Here is a 15,197-nt window from a genome sequence, read left to right on the forward strand (position 1 = left end):
GTGAGTTTCATGTCCTGGGGCAGGAGGATCGGGAGAGAAAATGGCTAGAAAGGCCCCGGGGGGCGGGGATGCTGAGAAAAAGGGGAGACGCCGCTTTAGGGGAGAAACGCGCGTTCCCGAATAGCTGTCCGCACATGCAGGGGAAGCAGGCGCTCACAAGCGTCCCGCACGCACGGAGCGCTTGGTCTCCACAGCCCCGCGAGCCTCCTCCCACTTTCTGTGTGAGAAGTAGGCGCCGCCAGAGCTATTCATGGGGCAACTGAGACTTAACCCAGGCAGCCCGGCCCCAAACCACCCGCTCGTCCTGTCTCAGCCTCCAGTCCAGCGTGGCCCCACCTCCTCGTGCACCGGAATTCCACCTTGTGGCCCTAGCCGGTTTTGCTCAGTGGTTAGAGTGTCTGCCTTAGGACTGAGGGTTCCCAGGTTAGAGTCCAGCCCAGAGCACATACATCGGTTGCAGGTTCGATCCCCAGCCCTGGTTGGCGCTCGTGTGGGTGGCAACCAATTGATATATCTTTCTGTCTCTCCCTTTCTCTTTCCTCTCTCTAAAAATCAATGGGGATTAAAAAAAAAAAAAAAAGAATCACATCTTGTGACTTTTAACAGGTGCAAATTCCCAACCAGCTTCAGGAATGTGGATTGTCTGGAACCGGGCCTGGGGAATCTGTATTTTAACTTTACTAGGTGATTCCATTTGGTGATCCAGGGAGCATTTTTTTTTTTTAAACAATATATTTTTGTTGATGTTGGAGAGGAAGAGAGAGAAACATCAATGATGAGAGAATCATTGATAGGTTGCCGCAGGCCCCCTACTGGATCAAGCCCGCAACCCAGGCATGTGCCCTTGACGGGAATCGAAGAGGGAACCCTTCAGTCCGCAGGCCAAAGCTCTATCCACTGAGCCAAACCAGCTAGGGAGCATTTTGAGGACAACTACTGTTGTCTAATTTCCCACCCAGTTTTCATGGGGTTGTACCCAAGGGACTCAAAATGTCCCTTCCTGAGCAGATTCCAACGCCTCCTCTGGGCAGGTGACTGACAAGCTTCAGGAGGAAATCCTTTGTTGGGAGAAGCCAAGGCTTATGATGAGATAGCATGTTGCGCTGCTGAACAGCTCTCAGTTTGAGAAAGTGCTGACAATTTGCTTTGACTTTGACTTTTGTAGAGTTTCCTTCAGTCCTATTCTGACCTTCCTAAAAAAGCAGGTCAAGGCATTAATTTTAAAGTTAATATTAAACTGTAAAACACCATGAAAAAGTTTAAAAACAACAGTTCACCCATAAATGTCGGTACTCTAACAGAATTATTTTCATGTTCTGTTGTATTGTCCAATTAATTAACCATCTTCCTGTTGTTAATCACATAGATTGTTCAGGTTCACAAAATTTAGGAAATTCTTCTGAGAGATGGGCTTGAACTATAAATTCCAATTGGAAACCTGGCAGTTACCCTGAAGATTAATCTTAGATCACATTTCTGATAAACGGCATATCTTCCTTTTTCCAAACTAAAAATGCCTCAAAGTCTGAAGATCTTTAGCTCTAAAATAAATGGTATAGTGGGTTTGAGAATGTGTACATTGGAATGTTTCTTTTCTAGTGACTTTATCTGTTCTTTCCCATATCACTTCAACCTCACCAAAGGATGTATTTAATTACTTAATTTGCTTATATATTTACTGTTGTAAAAATTATAAAAATTAAATTATGTAAACATTTCTTTGCAAACAGTAACTGTATCATTTAATGAATTAGTGTGTGTCACTAGGAAAAGTTATTTATTTTTTCTGGTTCCTGTAGAGACAACATGGAGTAAAAGAGATAAAATGGGCTTTGTTTTAAGAAAGACGTGATAGCCTGGCTTGCGTGGCTCAGTAGTTGAGCATCGACGTGTGAACCAGGAGGTCACGGTCCAATTACCAGTCAGGGCACACGCCCAGGTTGTGGGCTCGATCCCCGGTGTGGGGTGTGCAGGAGGCAGCCAATCAATGATTCTCTCTCATCATTGATGTTTCTATCTCTCTCTCCTTCTCCCTTCCTCTATCTGAAAAGGAAAAAAACTATATATACATATATACATATATATATATACACACACACACACATATATATATATATATATATGAAAGATGTGATATTCTAATTCCAATTTCAACACTTTTTTTTAATATATTTTTATTGATTTTTTACAGAGAGGAAGGGAGAGAGATAGAGAGTTAGAAACATCGATGAGAGAGAAACATCGATCAGCTGCCTCCTGCATACCCCCTACCAGGGATGTGCCCGCAACCAAGGTACATGCCCTTGACCAGAATCGAACCTGGGACCCTTGAGTCCGCAGGCCGACGCTCTATCCGCTGAGCCAAACCGGCTAGGGCTCAACACTTTCTTGACCTTGGGCCAATGACTTCCCCTCTGATTCTCACTTCACTCATATTTATGGTGCCTCCAAGATTTTATCTAAGATAGCATGTATAAAACCCTGGTAGAGTAATTAGCACAATTCTTTTTCTAGTTTTCTTTCACCTTCACTCTCTTTAGAATAATTTTGTGGGTTCCAACCCTGCTGTGATATTTGAGGTTATTTTCATTTCCAAAAAGATGCAACTTTTTTCAGAATCTATGTGTGAAGCATTTTTTAAAAATAACCAGCTTTAAAAAATATTTTTGAGAAATCTAAGGGCATATTGTCTAGCTTTTTTATCATAATTTGCTGTGGCCAAAATCATCCACTTGTTAATTCAGTAAATATGAGTACTTGTTAGAGCCAAGCACCTATGTTAGATGTAGGGGAGATACCAGTGAAGAAGATAGGGACTCTGTTCATACAGAAATTATGTAGGAAAAAGGCAATAAGCAAACAAAACAAGGTAATTACTGATTGTGATAAATGCTTGAACAATAAAACAAAAGTCTCTGTTAATATGATGAGGAAATGTGTTTCTCACTGAGTGTCATTTGTAACAAAATACTGGTTAGAAAATTCTCTTAAATTCAAGTCTCAATTAAGATTGTGCAAGTAGATTGTGTGTCAGAAAATGGGAAACTTTAGGAAAATAAATTAGCGCAGGTAAAGATTACCCAGGTCTGAAATACTGTTTGTAATGGATCCAACAGATACAGTTTCTGTTTGTCCCATAAAAATGTCAGTACTTTGATAGTCCTTTGGCTTAACTTCTAGGAAGTTCTAATTTTCTTTTTCTTGGAGATAACTGCTTTTAATAACAATTAGCATGGGCACCTAGTTCGGCAGCAAATTATGTCCAAAAATATTTTTCTCAGGATTTCTGTAAAATGTATTGATCCTTAAGCCCGTGGGAATTTTTAACACCAAGAATGAGTATGAACTGACCATTAGACAGGTGTGAGAGAGAACAACTAACCCCGTAACCTTACACATAATTTAGAAGTTACATATCTTAATTTTTCTCGTTGATCAAACGATCACAGTAAACAACAGATTGGGTTTTTAAAGAACTGAACTTTGCAAGTGACTAGTTGTGATGATGAAGATTCAAAACTCCCTAACTATTTACACTTGCATGAAAAAAGAACTTTAAATATTAATATGATTCTGCATTTTCTCAGTTTACTAATTTTTATTGCCAGCTATCTAGTTACATATTTGGACATTACTTTTTTGTCATGGTTTAAAAATCTAACATTTGTCCTTTGGTGGTAAAACTTATTTTAATTCACAGCCTTTCGAGTGGCAGTTTCTACAGCAAGGTGATCACCTCGCCTCATGGTGGCTGCTGTGAAAGAACACATCCCCTCTTTGTTCTTTCTGTGTGGGCATGAATAAGTATCAGTCTCTGGATTAGACTTTTTGTCTGGATGCTGCAGTGTTTGTAGCACAAGGAGTTGGCCATTGCAGGTGGGGAATAGTTAGGAGAAGGCCCAGATAGTTTACTTGAGAGAAACTAAGGCTTGCCCTTTTGGTCTCTGCATCATTTCTATTCACCATTTCTTCTCCAGCACATTTGATCTAATCATTGTGGCATCCTACCCTTCAAAAGGAAAGTTATCTGGATATATGTTATATAATCTCGGGACTTTATTTGATCAAAATTTTGAGCACTTACTCTGTGCCAGGAATTGTAATGAATTAAATGGATCTATTTTAATGGATTCATTGGCAAATTTTATAGGTTTAAGAAGGACCTTGTGATCTTCCCTACTCATGGAAGCATTTTTTCATTTAGAATCATGCCTTTGCAAGGTCATATTTGATAAGTTACTTTTATAGTTTATAAGTATTAATTCAACTCTAGGTGAAAAAGATTGTAGAGAATGACATTTTCTTCTTTTTTAGAAATCTGTTTTAGGAATTAAATTGCCCAGTAGTTTAATTAGTGTTATGACTGTTTCCCAATAAGTTTATATGTAATACATATGGTCTTTTAAAAATAACATTTTTTTCTTATAAAGGTAATATGTATTCAGTGTCAAATATTGCTACTCAGAAAATAAAATAAAATGTACCCTGTTAATATTTTGATATATATTCTTTGAGTCTTTCGTCTAAGTACATTTATTTATATTTTTACAAAAATGAGGTCATACTCTGCTTTTCAGTCACATGATTCCAGTTCTTTTAAAGCAGTCATTTTATCACTAGACTAGGAACGAAAGAATCCATTTATTAAATTGCTCTGCAGGATAAATTCAGAAACTCAAAGCACCTGCCCAGGAAGAAAATCCACTTCTCATTTCCTTCCTGAATTCTGATTCCATCCCCCCCCCCACCACCACCACCACCACCAGCCACCAACGCACCCCCACTCACAGGATGGTTTTCTTGGGAGAATCTCTGAAGGAAGGTTTATCTAGTTCAATGGTTCTCAACCTTCTGGCCCTTTAAATACAGTTCCTCATGTTGTGACCCCAACCATAAAATTATTTTCGTTGCTACTTCATAACTGTAATGTTGCTACTGTTATGAATTGTAATGTAAATATCTGATATGCAGGATGGTCTTAGGCGACCCCTGTGAAAGGGTCGTTCGACCGCCAAAGGGGTCGTGACCCACAGGTTGAGAGCCTCTGTCAGTTACACATAATTAACATTTTACATTCTTGTCAAAACTTTTCAACCAATCCTTCAGCATTTTTTTTTAAATTTATTAGTTAAGGTATTACAAATGTGTCCTCATCCCCCCCACCCCATTAACCCCCATCTTTCCCCGCGCCCACTCATGCTCTTATCCCTCTGTTGTCCATGTCCATTGGTTTGGCTTATATGCATGCATACAAGTCCTTTGGTTGATCTCTTCCCCTTACCCCCACCCTCCCCTACTTTCCCTCTAGGGATTGATAGTCTGATCACTGTTTCTCTGTCTTTGGTCTGTCCCTGTTCATCAGTCTATGTTGTTCTCTATATTCCACAAATGAGTGTGATCATGTGGTATTTATCTTTCTCTGACTGGCTTATTTCACTTAGCATAATGCTCTCCAGTTCCATCCATGCTGTTGCAAATGGCAAGAATTCCTTCTTTTTCACTGAAGCGTAGTATTCCATTGTGTAGATGTACCACAGTTTTTTAATCCACTCATCTGCTGATGGGTACTTAGGCTGTTTCCAAATCTTAGCTATGGTGAATTGTGCTGCTATGAACATAGGGGTGCCTATATCCTTTCGGATTGGTGTTTCTGACTTCTTGGGATATATTCCTAGAAGTGGGATCACAGGGTCAAATGGGAGTTCCATTTTTAGTTTTATGAGGAAGCTCCATACTGTTCTCCACAGTGGCTGCACCAGTCTGCATTGCCACCAGCAGTGCAGAAGGGTTCCTTTTTCTCCACATCCTCTCCAACACTGTTGTTTGTTGATTTGTTGATGATAGCCATTCTGCCAGGTGTGAGATGATACCGCATTGTTGTTTTGATTTGCATCTCTCGTATAATTAATAACTTTGAGCATGTTTTCATATGTCTTTCGGCCTTTTGTATGTCCTCTTTTGAAGAGTGTCTGTTTAGGTCCGTTGCCCATTTTTTTATTGGATTGTTTATCTTCCTTTTGTTAAGTTGCATGAGTTTCCTGTAAATGTTGGAAATTAAACCCTTATCAGTGATATCATTGGCAAATATGTTCTCCCATGCAGTGGGCTTTTTTGCTGTTTTTTTGATGGTTTCCTTTGCTGTGCAAAAGCTTTTTATTTTGATGTAGTTCCATTTGTTTATTTTCTCTTTAGTTTCCATTGCCCTAGGAGCAGTATCAGAAGAAATTCCTTCGGCATATGTTTGCGATTTCGCTGCCTGTGGATTCCTCTAGTGTTTTTATGGTTTCCCTTCTTACGTTTAAGTCCTTTACCCATTTTGAGTTTATTTTTGTGTATGGTGTGTGTTGGTGGTCTAGTTTCATCTTTTTGCATTTATCTGTCCAATTTTCCCAACACCATTTATTTGAAGAGACTGTCTTGACTCCATTGTATGCTCTTGCCTCCTTTGTTGAATATTAATTGGGCATAGTGGTTTGGGTCGATTTCTGGGTTCTCTATTCTATTCCATTGATCTCTATGTCTGTTCTTTTGCCAGTACCAAGCTGTTTTAAGAACAGTGGCTTTGTAATACAGCTTGATATCTGGTATTGAGATCCCACCTACTTTGTTCTTCTTTCTCAGGATTGCTGCAGCTATTCGAGGTCTTTTTTTATTCGTTCGTTCTAGATCTGTGAAATATGCCGTTAGTAATTTAATGGGGATTGCATTGAATCTATAGATTGCTTTGGGTAGTATGGACATTTTGATGATGTTGATTCTACCAGTCCATGAACACTGTATGTTCTTCCATCTGTTTATGTCTTCCTCTATCTCTTTTTTCAGTGTTCTGTAGTTTTTCGCATATAAGTCTTTTACCACCTCATGCACAGAGAAGGGTGGATCACGGGGTTGGGCGCCGCCCTCTATCACCCACAGAGCAGGGCCGATCGGGGGTTGGGGCGCCACCACTGTCACATTCAGGGCAGGGCCGATGGGGAGGTTATGGCTCTACCCCATCACACACAGAGCAGGGCCCATGGGGGGCGGGGTTTGGGGCGCCCCACTGTGTCACACACAGAGCAGGGCCGATCAGGAGGTTGGGGCGCCACATGCTGTCACACACAGAGCCGCAGGACTCTAAGGAGGTTGGGGAGCTACCCCCTATCAGGCACAGAGCAGGGCTGATCAGGGGGTTGGGGTGCCTTCCCCTGTCACGAACAGGGCAGGGCGGATAGGGAGGTTGTTGCCCCGCCTCCTGTCAAACACAGAGCCGCAGGGCGATCAGGGGGTTTGGGCGCTGCCCCCTGTTATGCTGATCCCTGTGCCGGGAGGCCTCTCAGCTCCACTGATCCCGGTGCTGGGAGGCATATTACCCTTTTACTATATAGGATAGAGGCCTGGTGCACGGTGGTGGCCGGCTGGTTCGCCCTGAAGGGTGTCCTGGATCAGGGTGGGGGTCCCCACTGGGGTGCCTGGCCAGTCTGGGTGAGGGGCTGAGGGCTGTTTTCAGGCTGCATTGTGACTGAAACTCCCAACCGCTCCTTTTTTTCTTTTTTTTTTTATTCTGGGCCAGCTTTAGCCCTGGCTCCAACTCTGAGGCCTCTGCTGCTGAAAGCAGGTATCTGGTTTGTTTAGATTCTATAATCGAAACACTGTATCAACTCCAGCTCTGAGATCCCGGCAGGCTGAAAGCAGGTTTCTGGGGTTTTGTTTAGCTTCTGTATTTGTAACTATGTTTCAAACTGCAAGCTCAGAGGCTGGCAAGGCAGGCAGGGAACGTTGGTTTCCTCCATCACTGAAGCAAGCAAGCCTCATGTTCGCTTCAAGCTGCTAGGCTGCCGGCCCCCATCTTGGCTGGCAGTTAATTTGCGTATCTTGCTGATTAGCCAATGGGTAGGGTAGCGGACATACGCTAATTACCATGTTTCTCTTTTATTAGATAGGATTATGCCATTGTGGCATGAGAGGATGCTTGGTATGATTTCAATCTTCTTGAGTTTGAGGTGACTTTGCTTGTGACCCAATATGTGGTCTATTTTTGAAAATGTCCCATGTGCACTTAGAAGAACGTATATTCTGTGGCTTTGGGGTGAAATGTTCTGAAGATGTCAATTAAGTCCATCTGATCTAGTGAGTCATTTAGGATTGCTGTTTCTTTGCTGATTTTTTTTCTAGAGGATTTATCCAGTGATGTCAGTGGTGTGTTTAAGTCCCCTACTATGATTGTGTTGTTGTTGATCTCTCCCTTGTTATTTTCCAGTAGGTTTTTTATGTATTTGGGTGCTCCTGCATTGGGTGCATATATGTTTACCAGGGTTATATCCTCTTGTTGTATTGATCCCTTTAGTATTATGAAGTTGCCTTCCTTTTCTCTTGTTATCGCCTTCACTTTGAGGTCTATTTTGTGAGATATAAGTATTGCTACCCCAGCTTTTTTTTATTTCCATTCGCCTGAAAGATATTTTTCCATCCTTTCACTTTTAGTCTATGTGAGTCCCTTGTTCTGAGGTGGGTCTCTTGTAGACAGCATAGATATGGGTCATATCTTTTTATCCATTCAGCCACTTTATGTCTTTTGATTGGAGCATTTAGTCCGTTTACATTTAAAGGTATTATTGAAAGGTACTTGGTGGGTTGTAATCATTTCCATTTTTGTGCCTGTGTTCTTTCTTACCTTTATATTTCTTCTTTTTACAGTATTCCCTTTAGCATTTCTTGCATTGCTGGCTTGGCAGTGATAAACTCCCTTAGTCTTTTTTTGTCTGGAAAGCTCCTGATTTCCCCTTCAATTTTGATTGATAGTCTTGCTGGATAGAGTATTTTTGGATTCAGTCCTTTGCTTTGCAACACTTTGTATACCTCCTTCCATTCCCTTCTAGCTTGATGTGTTTCTGTTGAGAAATCATTTGATAATCTGATGGGGGATCCTTGGTAGGTAACTCTCTGTCTCTCTCTTGCAGCCTTTAAGATTCTCTCTTTGTCGTGTACATTTGCCATCGTTATTATGACGATGTTATTATTCTTGGTGTGGGTCTTTTGGGGTTCATTCTTGCTTGGGACTCTCTGTACTTGTGTAACTTTTTTCTTCTCCATATCTGGGAACTTTTCTGTCATTATTTCTTCAAATAGATGTTCTAATCCTTGCTGCTCTTCTTGTCCTTCTGGCAGCCCTATTATGCCTATGTTACTTCGTTTCATGTTGTCCCAAAGCTCCCTTAGGCTCTCCTTCTGCTTTTTAATTTTTTTCTCCTGTTGCTGTTCAGATTGAGCTTGTTTCTCTACCTTATCTTCTAACTCACTAATTCGGTCCTCTGGTTCTTCTAGTCCACTGTTGAAACCTTCCATGCTGTTTTTGATCATAGCTATATCACTTTTCATTTCTTCCTGATTCTTGCATAGGTTGTTGATTTTCTCATCCATCCAGTGAATGAATTGTACAACCATTACTCTGAATTCTTTTTCTGTCATGTTGCATGCTTCAATTTCATTAATTTCCTTTCTTGGCGACTCTTCATTTTCTTTCCTCTGGGGGTTGTGTTGTCTCCCCATTCTGATTATCTCCAGATGGTTCAAACGTCGAGTTGCGTGGGCCTGGGTCATGTGCAGTGGGAGCTTCGCACCACCCGTGTCACTGAAGAGCTCTGACACTAAGATGTGTGGTTGTGGTGGGCTGGTGGGAACCAGGCTCACTCAGAATCAGTGTTACCAGTGCTCAATGTGGCCTCATGTGCGCCCTTAGAATCAGGGACCCTGCCTGCACCGTGCTGTAACAGAGACCCCCCTGGAGTGTGTTGAAAATCAGAGCCCCCTAGCGTGTGCCAGGAGTCAGAGTTCCCCAAGAATCCAATATCAGAGTCTCTGTTGCTTTGCACGCCCTCGCATTGAGAATCAGGGTCCCTGTGTGCCCTTGCACCAGGAATTGGAGTCACTGGCTCTTAGTATGAATGCACAGGGGATCAGGGATCCCAGGCACAGGTGATAAGAAACACAGTCAAGTCACTGGTACTTGGTGCTGCCTCCTGCCTAGAGAATCGGGGTCCCGGGCCCCGCGCTGCGTGGGACACGTTCCCGGTGTTCGCACGTTAATTGCCAGGCTAGGGCTCCTGTAGCTGGTGCTGCGCAGGACAAGTTCCTGATGTTCGCACATTAACTCCCAGGCCAATGCTCCTGTAGCCCGCACTGCGCAGGACCAGTTCCAGGTGTTCTCACACTTCCAGGCTAAGGTTCCTGTAGCAGCACTGAGGCCTGGGCAAGGGGTGGGTCTATCAGTTACTATGGTGCTGCCCGTGAGCCTGCAGGGAGGGGGATGAGCTCTGTTACTCACGGATCTGCCGCGGGGATTTCTGGACTCTTGGTGTCCGTGGGTCTGTAGCTGTGTTTGCAGGTCTCTGTCCCTAGTGGCTGCAGGGTCCTGGTTTGCTTCTGAGACCAGACTGGGTGGTGCTGAGGCCAGGATCCTAGTCTCAAGCAGCTCTGTTTCTCAAGATGGCGTGGTCTCTGTGCCAGTGCTGGCCGCCCAGGAGTGTCCGCTCAGAGAGCGGGGCTCTGCCGTCTAAGACTGCCCGTTTTAGCAGCCCCTTAGAAGACCTGCGGAATCTAACTGTCCCTAGCTCATACACACACACACCACACACATCCACACACTCCTCTATCACTCCCTCGCGCTCTCACACTCTCTCCCTCCCTACCTTCCTGCTGGTCGCCATCTTCCCCTCCCACCAATCCTTCAGCATTTTTATTTTTTACTTTATTTGCTCAAGGCAAAGCATTGAGAGTGGAGTTTGGAGTAACATGGGAAAATAAAAACATATGCTGGGATTCTTTCTCAGATTGTAGGGAAGGGGGAGGTACCTGAATAAAAATGTGTTTAGAGTTGAGTGACATATATTCAAGTTAAAAATTCTTCTGTTCTAAAGAAAATGGCCCAACTTTTATTTATTTTTATTTATTTATTTTTTATGGCCCAACTTTTAAACTCCATTTTGCCTTTTGTGTATTACCTCAAACTTTCTAGCAATTTTATTACATCTATTGCTAATTTGACTATTAAATTATTCCTGCTTTGAAATACACAATATTTTTGTCCACATTCTTAATGCCTGATAGTCTGTGAGAAATTACATATAAATGACTCAGGCCACAAATTGAAACAAAGGTTGAAATGTGTTTTAAAATGTAGCATTAAAGTAAATACCTAAAAAATGTATGTACTAGTAATCAGTACAACTACATAATTTTTTGGAAACAGCATTTTTATTCCTATTGAAGTCAAACATTGAGTATAGATATTTGGAAAATACCAGTAAGCCAAAAACAAACAAACAAACAAAACACAATCCCACCACTGTTAATATTCCATTAGTTTACTAACCTAATTTACCTTTCTCTTAATCTATACAGACAGTCCTCGGTTATGTCGGACTTGACGTACATCGTTTCGTGATTATGTCGTCATCTCCCATTTATTTATTTAAAAAAAAAGTTCCATCATGTCGACATATATCCTTTATGTTTTTTATTATTTATTTACCACAAGTAAAGGTCAGGAATTGTTATCTTTTTTAAAAAAATTTTCTTACTGTTTCATTTCATTGCTGCTGTGTATGTGCTCCATGTGAGTGACAAAGGTGCTTATGTAGGTGGGTTCAGACTTACTGCAAAAATCATGTTACATCGCGCCGTAGGAACGGATCTCCAACATAACCCGAGGACCTACTGTAGTGGATTCTTTCTAGAGTGGTCATATAAATGGCAAGATCTGCTATGAGGGCTTTGGCCCACTTCATTTCAATAGAAATTTTGAACCTGTTCCATGCATGGACAGGCTTATTCCTATTTTAAGGTCAAACTCTTATCCCTGTTTATAAACCACAATAGATTTTGACTTCCCTTGAATCTATTTAGGGAAAGGCACAAATAAACAACTTTTTTAAGTTTGTTTTAGATACCTGAGTAATAACAAAATAAGAAATAATATAAATAAAAATGGTATATACAGAAATATTATCTATCTTATCTACTTATATAAAAACCCTGAGTGTAAAATCACGGCCAGAACTGTGACCAACCAGAAGGAAGTTAGTCTTGTAGAGGTGCTCTTGGAAATGGCTGCACCCTCCCACAGCTGTTTCCTGGAGGGTGAGGTTTCAGGCAGGAACTGGCCCTCAGGTGAGGTTTCAGGCAGGAACCCGCCCTCGGAGCAGAGTGTGGAAATGAAATGATTTGTAATGGATCTATTATTGAAGCTACCTTTGGAAATATATATCTATAGATCAGTGGTTCTCAACCTCGGCTGCACATTAGAATCACCTGGGAATCTTTTTAAAATCCTGATTTCTGGGCCTCATCCTCCAGAAATTCTGTTTCTTTGTTACTAATGTTGTGGCCCCACCCCATAACAAAGAAACAATTTCCGGAGGATGCGGCCCAGGAATCAGGATTTTAAAAAGATTCCCAGGTGATTCTACTGTGCAGCCAAGGTTGAGAACCACTGCTATAGATAATATTAAAAATATATCTAAACGTGCAATTCTTTGTCCAAAAAGCATGTTCAAAAATTAAATGAAGAAAATTTGGATATACTCGATGGAGATTTTCCACATATTTGAGTGATGATTCCATTGATTCCACAGATGATGCTGAAAAGGAAAATTTTCCCATCGAATTTCTTAATAGTATTACTCCTTCGGGAATGCCATCTCATAAATTAAAATTGAAAGTGGGTGCAATCATCATGCTATTGAGAAATCTCAATAGTAAATGGGGTCTTTGTAATGGTACCAGATTTATTATCAAAAGATTATGGCCTAACATTATCAAAGCTGAAGTATTAACAGGATCTGCAGAGGGAGAAGTTGTTCTGATTCCAAGAATTAATTTGTCCCCATCTGACACTGGCCTCCTATTTAAATTGATTCGACGACGGTTTCCCACAATGCTAGCATTTGTGATGACTATTGATAAATCATAAGGACAAACTCTAGACAGAGTAGACATATTCCTACCTGAACCCGTTTTCGCACATGGTCAGTTATATGTTGCTTTCTCTCGAGTTTGAAGAGCATGTGACGTTACAGTTAAAGTTCTAAATACTTCATCAAGGGAAATTAGTCAAGCACTCTGAAAGTGTTTTCACTCTTAATGTGGTGTACAGGGAGATATTAGAATAAGTTTAATCACTTTATCAGTCATTGTTTGCATCACTATTGTTTTTATATCATGGTTCTGTTGTTTTCATATCATGTTTTTGTTGTTTTCATATCATGTTTGTGTCGTTTTTATATCATGCCTCTGTTATTATATCCTTTTGTTACTGTTTATTTATTAATAAATTTATATATTATTTTTATATATATTTTAGTAATTTCCTTTCATCTCTCACACTTCTATTATAGAGAAAGGGCAAATAGCAATATTAAAATATCTCCGCTAATTAATTCCCTTTTTTAAAAAAAATATATCTTATTTATTTTTTACAGAGTGGAAGGGAAAGGGATAGAGAGTTAGAAACATTGATGAGAGAGAAACATCGATCACCTGCCTCCTGCACACTCCCCACTGGGGATATGCCCGCAACCAAGGTACATGCCCTTGACCGGAATTGAACCTGGGACCCTTGAGTCCAAAGGCCAATGCTCTATCCACTGAGCCAGACCAGTTAGGGCAATTAATTCCCTTTTAATGTGCACAAATTTCATGCACCAGGCTACTAGTCCTATCTAATAAAAGAGAAACATGCAAATTGACCATAACCCCGATACCCTTCCCATTGGCTAATCAGCGAGATATGCAAATTAACTGCCAACCAAGATGGCGGCCGGCAGCCACGCAGCTGAAACGAACAGGAGGCTTGCTTGCTCCAGTGACAGAGGAAGCCAATGTTCCCGGCCTGCCGCTGCTGAGCTCTGAGCTGCACTCTAAGCAACTATGTTGCAATTATAGAAGCTAAACAAGCTCCAGAGACCTGCTTTCAGCCAGCCAGGCCTCAGAGCTTAGAGCGGCAGTGATGGCAACAGAGTTTCAATTATAGGAGCCAAACAGACCCAGAACCTTCTTTCAGCCCTCAGAGCTGGAGCCAGCTCTCAGCTCTAGTGGCAGCTATAGAAGGTAAATAAATCCCAGAATTTAAAAAAAAAGAAGAAGAAAAAAAAGGAGAGGCTGGGAGCTTAAGTTGCCCTCCAGCCTGAAAACGGCTCTCAGGCCCTCACCCAGACTGGCCAGCCACCCCAGTGGGGACCCCCACCCTGAAGGGGGTGTGACCAGCTACAAACAGCCATCAACCCATCATCCAGGCTGGCCAGGCACCCAAGCGGGACCCCCACCCTGATCTAGGACACTTTCAGGGCAAACCAGCTGGCCCCCACCCATGCACCAGGCCTCTATCCTATACTACAGGCAGGGCGGGACAGCACGAGCTGCCATCCGGGCCCCATGTGCAGCCCTGGGCTGCGGGGCATAAGCCCCACCCCCAGCCGGGACCCCTGTTTGCCACCTGAGCCCCCATCCGGGACCCCTGTGCCGCCTAAGTCCCGCACTGCTAAGCCCCGCCCCCAGCTGCGACCCTATGACTATTGGAGAGCAGGAAAGTGCCGCTGGGCCCTGGGTCGCTGTGGTGATCCGGCCATCGGAAAGTAGAAAAGTGCGGCCTGTAGGCAGCCCCCAGCTGCGCCTGATCCGGGAGCAGGAAAGCAAGCCCGGCCTGCGGGCAGCCCCCAGCTGCGCCTTCTCCCCGGTCGCCATGAGGATCCGGGAGCAGGAAAGCAAGCCTGGCCTGCGGGCAGCCCCAAGCTGGGCCTGAAACGGGAGCAGGAAAACCCGGCCTGCAGGCAGCCCCCAGCTGGGCCTGCTCCCCGGTCGCCATGGTGATCCGGGAGCAGGAGGACAAGCCCGTCCTGTGGGCAGCTCCAAGCTGGGCCTTCTCCTCAGTTGCCATGGAGACCTGGGAGCGGGAAAGCCCGGGCTGTGGACAGCCCCCAGCTGGGCCTGCTCCCTGGTCGCCATGGTGATCCGGGAGCAGGAGGACAAGCCCGTCCTGTGGGCAGCTCCAAGCTGGGCCTTCTCCTCAGTTGCCATGGAGACCTGGGAGCGGGAAAGCCCGGGCTGTGGACAGCCCCCAGCTGGGCCTGCTCCCTGGTCGCCATGGTGATCCGGGAGCAGGAGGACAAGCCCGTCCTGTGGGCAGCTCCAAGCTGGGCCTTCTCCTCAGTTGCCATGGAGAC

At 43.1% G+C, this 15,197-nt stretch overlaps 1 protein-coding gene across 5 annotated transcripts in view; it reads left to right on the forward strand.

Moving 5' to 3' along the window:
• The window catches only part of PTPDC1 (protein tyrosine phosphatase domain containing 1), an 81,076-nt gene that overhangs the window by 555 nt on the left and 65,324 nt on the right, over nt 1–15,197 (forward strand). The window lies entirely within an intron of this gene.

The sequence above is a fragment of the Myotis myotis genome, unplaced genomic scaffold (genome assembly GCF_014108235.1).
Source record: "Myotis myotis isolate mMyoMyo1 unplaced genomic scaffold, mMyoMyo1.p scaffold_m19_p_12, whole genome shotgun sequence".
NCBI classification, from domain to species: domain Eukaryota; kingdom Metazoa; phylum Chordata; class Mammalia; order Chiroptera; family Vespertilionidae; genus Myotis; species Myotis myotis.